Source organism: Mandrillus leucophaeus, unplaced genomic scaffold (assembly GCF_000951045.1).
Source record: "Mandrillus leucophaeus isolate KB7577 unplaced genomic scaffold, Mleu.le_1.0 Scaffold13, whole genome shotgun sequence".
Taxonomy (NCBI): Eukaryota; Metazoa; Chordata; class Mammalia; order Primates; family Cercopithecidae; genus Mandrillus; species Mandrillus leucophaeus.
The window spans coordinates 4,474,909-4,480,682 of record NW_012101254.1 but is presented as its reverse complement, the minus strand read 5'-3'; the positions used below and the strand labels follow the sequence as shown (position 1 = coordinate 4,480,682).

General features: G+C 47.3%; 1 protein-coding gene across 3 annotated transcripts in view; it reads right to left on the bottom strand.

Moving 5' to 3' along the window:
- Nucleotides 1–5,223, bottom strand: part of GTF3C2 (general transcription factor IIIC, polypeptide 2, beta 110kDa) — a 29,310-nt gene extending 24,087 nt beyond the window's left edge. The window contains exons 1-2 of one of the 3 annotated variants that reach the window (XM_011972623.1): nt 4,928–5,223; nt 304–379 (exon numbers count right to left, since the gene is read on the bottom strand). The gene's annotated coding sequence lies outside the window, so the exon portion shown is untranslated. Of the gene's footprint in view, nt 1–303; nt 380–4,272; nt 4,373–4,927 lie in introns of all 3 variants that reach the window. The other 2 variants (XM_011972624.1, XM_011972622.1) reach the window with 2 other exon arrangements.
- Nucleotides 5,224–5,774: the final 551 nt, after the last annotated feature.

The following is a 5,774-nucleotide window of genomic DNA, read 5'->3' as shown; positions in this document are numbered from 1 at the left end:
AAAAAAAAAAAAAAAAAAAAAAAAAAGATATAAAGCAAAATGTTCATGACATAGAACAACAATAACTTCTTTTAATCACTGACAAAGTCGATAAGAACAAAGATATAACTAAAATAAATATTCTCCCCTACATTGGTTCAGTTGCACAGAACAGAAACCTCTCCAATCAGTTCAAGCAGAAAGGAATTCACTACATAAACAGTTCATATCAGTGGTTCACAAAGTGTGGCCCCAGAAACAGCAGCATCAGTATCACCTGCAAATTTGTTAAAATGCAAATTTCTAGTCCTACCCCAGGCCTACCGAATCAGCAATTCTGGATGGGGCCAGCACTTTGTGTTTTAACAAGCCCTTCAGGGGATTCTGACGCACACTCAAGCTGAAAAACACTTGCATAAATGATCACGAGGAGCGCTGAGGGAAAAACAGTTGGTAAGAACAAGTGCTTATCAAACTGGGAAGTTGCTCTTATTTACAGCTGCTGGCTCAAGAATCATATGCTAGGCTGGGCGCAGTGGCTCATGCCTGTAATCCCAACACTTTGGGAGGCCAAGGTGGGAGGATCACTTGAGGCCAGGAGTTCGAGATCAGCCTGGGCAATACAGCAAGACTTTGTCTCTGCAAAAAAAAATTTTTTTTTTAATTAGCTGAGGCTGGGTGTGGTGGCTCATGCCTGTAATCCCAGCACTCTGCGAGGCTGAGGCGGGTGGATCACCTAAGGTCAGGAGTTCCAGACCAGCCTGGCCAAAAGTGGTGTAGCTCCAACACTACTTTCTTGAAACATTCACTTTTCTTGAGAAGCAATTCACAAGCAGTAAACTTCCAGAGTTTTACAAAATTTCCTCAGTTTTTTACAGTTGTCTCATTCACACCTATTTGGCAACTTTTCTGTTTGCAAACTCACCTCTTTTGTCTTTCTAAAGCATTCAATTTAGTTTTAGTTTGCTTCTTTTACTTTTTTAGAATTGTTTTCACAAAACTTTTACTTAATATAAAATACTATAAAGATAGCAGCAAAAGGCCAGGTGCGGTGGCTCACGCCTATAATCCCAGCACGTTGGGAGGCCGAGGCGGCCAGATTATGAGGTCAGGAGATGAGACCACGGTGAAATCCCATCTCTACTAAAAAATACAAAAAATTAGCCGGGCGCAGTGGCAGGCGCCTGTTAAGTCCCAGCTACTCGGGAGGCTGAGGCAGGAGAATGGCATGAACCTGGGAGGGGGAGTTTGCAGTGAGCCGAGATCGTGCCACTGCACTCCAGCCTGGGTGACAGAGTGAGACTCCATCTCAAAAAAAAAAACAACACACACAAAATTTAGCTGGGCGTGGCAGCACATCCCTGTAATCCCAGCTACTCAGGAGGCGGGGGCAGAATTGCTTGCAGGAGGTTGCAGTAGCCAAGATTGCACCACTGCACTCCAGCCTGGCAACAGAGCTAGATTCCACCTCAAAACAAAACAAAACAAAACAAAACAGATAGCATCAACAAACATCTATGTTCAACTTAGTTTTTTGTTTTTGTTTTCATTTTTTTTTTTTGAGACAGAGTCTCGCTCTGTCTCCCAGGCTGGAGCGCAGTGGCACGATCTCAGCTCACTGCAGCCTCCGCCTCCGGGGTTCAAGCGATTCTCTGCCTCAGCCTCTTGAGTAGCTGGGATTATAGGCATGTGCCACCATGCCCAGCTAATTTTTGTATTTCTAGTAGAGATGGGGTTTCACCATGTTGGCCAGGCTGTTCTCAAACTCCTAACCTCAGGTGATCCACCCACCTCCGCCTCCCAATCAACTTAGTTTTAATAGAAACAATAACTCTTTTATATTAAAATTTCTTTTCCCTGTCAAGATGGAGCCCAGTGTTGTGATCAGGGCTCACTGCCACCTTGACCTCCTGGGCCCAAGTGATCCTCCCATCTCAGCCTCTCAGGCCACTGGGACCACATGCACACACCACCAGGTCTAGCTAAATTTTTGTGGTTTTTTTGTAGAGACAGGGTCTCAACTATCTTACTCAGATTGGTCTCAAACTCCTGGGCTCAAGTGATCTTCTCGCTTCAACTTTCAAAGTACTAGGATTACAGGTTTGAGTCACCATGCCCAGCCTATAACATATGTATAAAAACAAAGCAACTAACATTAAAAAAAAAAAAAAAAAGGTGGGAGCCTGGACAACATAACAAAACTCTGTCTCTACCAAAAAAAAAAAATTTTAATTAGCTGGGTGTGGTGGCACAGGCCTGTAGCTCTAGCTGAGGCCAGAAGATCGCTTGAGCCCAGAAGTTCAAGGTTACAGTGAGCTGTGATCATGCCACTCCACTCCAGCCTGGGTGACAGAGCAAGACCTTGTCTCAAAAAAAAAAAAAAAAGTGGAAATCAATATAATGACTCTTGGCAAGCATTCAACTCAACTAGTGGAAGCAGACTGACCAGGTCTACAGGAGAAAAACCTTCAAGCTTCAAGCATTTAGAGAGGAAACAGGGTATGTCAGTTAACGTAAGGAGCTAAATGGAAATCATTTAAGAGAGCTTCTATACACGTCTTAAGGATTTTCTAGGCCAAGTGCTGTGACTCAGGCCTGTAATCCCAGCACTTTGGGAGGCCAAGGCAGATGGATCACTTGAGGTCAGGACACTAGCCTGGCCAACATGGTGAAACCCCATCTCTACTAAAAATACAAAAATTAGCCAGGCGTGGTGGCAGGCTCCTGTAATCCCGTCTACTCGGGAGGCTGAGACAGGAGAATCACTTGAACCCAGGAGGCAGAGGCAGAGGTTGCAGTGAGCTGAGATCACGCCACTGCACTCCAACCTGGGTGAGAAGAGGAAGATTCCGTTTTGTTTTGTTTTTTGTTTTTTTTTTTAAAGATTTTCTACATCCGGGTACATATATTTATCTCATTCTTCCTAACTGCTGTACAGCATTCCACAGACTTAGTTATTTAGACAATCTTCATTTAATGAACAATCGAGTTAAAATACTATTGCAAAAAATACTACAATAAACATCCTAGTACAAATCTCTTCATTAATTCATCAATAAGAGATTATTTTTCTCGAATAATCATCTGAACATGGAATTACTGTACTACACTGAAGAATATGCATATTTTCAAAATTTGATACTACCAAACAGCTCACCAAAATTAAAACCATTTATGTATATTGGTACCCATTTTATCACACCTTTACTGTTTTTAATTTTCACCAATCTGATAGGTGAAAGAATTCTTCCCCACTCTATTTATTTACACTGGTAAGAATTGGTGTTAGCAACTTCTTTCTATATATTGGACACCCATATGTCTTTTATGAATTGCCCGTACATACAATTTGCCTGGCCGGGCACAGTAGCTCACGCCTGTAATCTCAGCATTTTGGGAGGCTGAGGCGGGCGGATCACGACGTCAGGAGTTCGAGACCAGCCTAAACAACATCGTGAAACCCCGTCTCTACTAAAAATACAAAATTAGCCAGGCGTGGTGGCACGCGCCTATAATCCCAGCTACTCAGGAGGCTGAGACAGGAGAATCGCTTGAACCCGGAAGGCGGAGGCTGCAGTGAGCCGAGATCGTGCTACTGCGCTCCAGCCTGGGAGACAGAGCAAGACTCTGTCCCGGGAGGTGGAGGTTGTGGTGAGCCGAGATCACGCCACTGCACTCCAGCCTGGGCAACAAGAGCAAAACTCCGTCTCAAAAAAAAAAAAAAAAAAAAAATACACTTCTCATGGAAGGCAGCAACAGGATGTGTGATGGTACAAATTTTGGCTACACAGTAAAGGAACAGCTGATCAGTAAATTCGTACTAGAGTTTCTAAAATCTTCCACTGCACCCCAATCTGTCTGGTTCCCTTGCTGCTCCACGATGCCAGCCTGACCTCCCCAGCCAAGAAAAAGTAATGACACAACACTGCACCTCCAGTATGAAATTCCTTTAAACACACTGCTTGGCTTAATATATTGTTTCCTAAAGTGTTCCTAAGGTACAACTGGCGGTATGCAAGATGTTTTTAATGGTACGAAAACGAACATTTTAGTAACTAGTGCTTTTATTTCAACTTTCATAAACAATTATAAATAGCCCATGAAACCCACGGTTTCATTTATATTGCTGAGGTCGAGACTAACTCATTTAAACTTTTTAAGTAAGTCAATTTAAAGAGAACTACTCAGAAAACAACAGTACAGCTGATAAAAAGAGATTGCAAAAATTGTGACGATGACACGGGATTGACTTAAAATTGTATATGCCTCTGGAACAAAGAGGTTTGTCCATACCCTATATATCCCTTCAACAAAGTGAGTTGCCTCCGGCGGAGTTGAAGTCGCCACCTCTGACTTCCCCAACAGACAGCCAACTTGCCACGGGACAAAAGGACTAGACAAGGAAACACAACTGGCCCTTGGCTACGCCAATGGCGTTGCAGCGCGCGGGGCACAACCTTCGGGGTTAAAGAGCCTCCTCGAGGAAGAGGTTGGAACACAGCTAAAACATATTGACCCACAACCACTCTAGGGACCATCACCTGCCCTTCTTCAGTCCTGGGCGTGAAGGCAGATTTCTCCACTAGCCTGTGCGGGAGAGGAGCCCTGGTATTTCTAAGACCAAGGACTACTGCAGGTTCGCCGAGTTCGAGGGACGCTATGTATGCCGCGCCTAGGCCCAGACACAGGCTTCCGCGTTACCGACACCGCGTGGGGGAGGAGGGCAAGACCCGAGGCTTGCAGAGATGGGGGGTGCACGGTGGCCACAGTACGGAAGGTGCGGAGCATGATGGTGCTCTGTAGGAGCGCAGACGCTGAAAGGCGCGCTGCTGTGGCTGGGAGAAGAGTGGAGCCAGGAGTTTGTTCCCAATATCTCAGTGCTACGGCAAAAGAAGGGGGAGGAGTAATCGTGGGGCCCCCCACACACCCGCTGCGGCGGTACACTCACCCTCGCCAAAGTCCTTCCGGAAGTCTAAGTTCGAAGATGGCGCCGCCTGTCTGGTCGCGGTCTTATGACGAAATCTTGTTAGCTGCTCTTCACTGACGCCCCCACCCCAGTGCACTAGGTAAACACGTGTACTTGGTCGGGAGTCGGTGCCGGGCTAGTTTTCTCTTAGACTCTGTATTCCATAATGCAGCGCGGCCACAGTCACCGAGCCCTCCGGAGCCGGTCGAGTTCCAGGGCGTCTTCAGCGGCGCCAGGGACGCTGCACGGCCTCATGGGAGTTGCAGTGTCAAAAAGGGCAGATCGACGCCTGCGCGGCCAACGGGTTCCCACGCGGCCTCGACGGGAGCCGGGAGGAGGCGGACTCCCAGGCCGGGCTCGCGCTTTGGATCGCTGAACCCTGCCTTTCCGGCCAGACTGCCGCGCCTGTAGCGGGAAGAGCCAGCTAGACCTGAGAGTCTGTACCTGCAACCCGGGCGGCGTCCGAGCCCAAGACGGAGTCTGGGAGACAAAGACGTCTAGCCGCGGGCCGCTGTAGCGAAGTCAAGGATGGGCCCGAGAGAGCTTGGAAAGAGGACAAGGAAGGGAAGGAGTAGGAATAGAAAAGCATGGCTTTGGCTGGGCATGGTGGCTGGTGCCTGTAATCCCAGCACTTTGGGAGGCCAACGCGGGGGAGGATCACTTGAGCCCAGGAACTCGAGACCAGCCTGGGCAACATAGACCCCGTTTTATTTTTATTTCTTCCTGAGACGGAGCCTTGCTCTGTCCCCAGGCTGGAGTGCAGTGACGCGATCTCCTCTCACTGCAAACTTCCCCTCCCGGGTTCAAGTAATTGTCCTGCCTCAGCCTC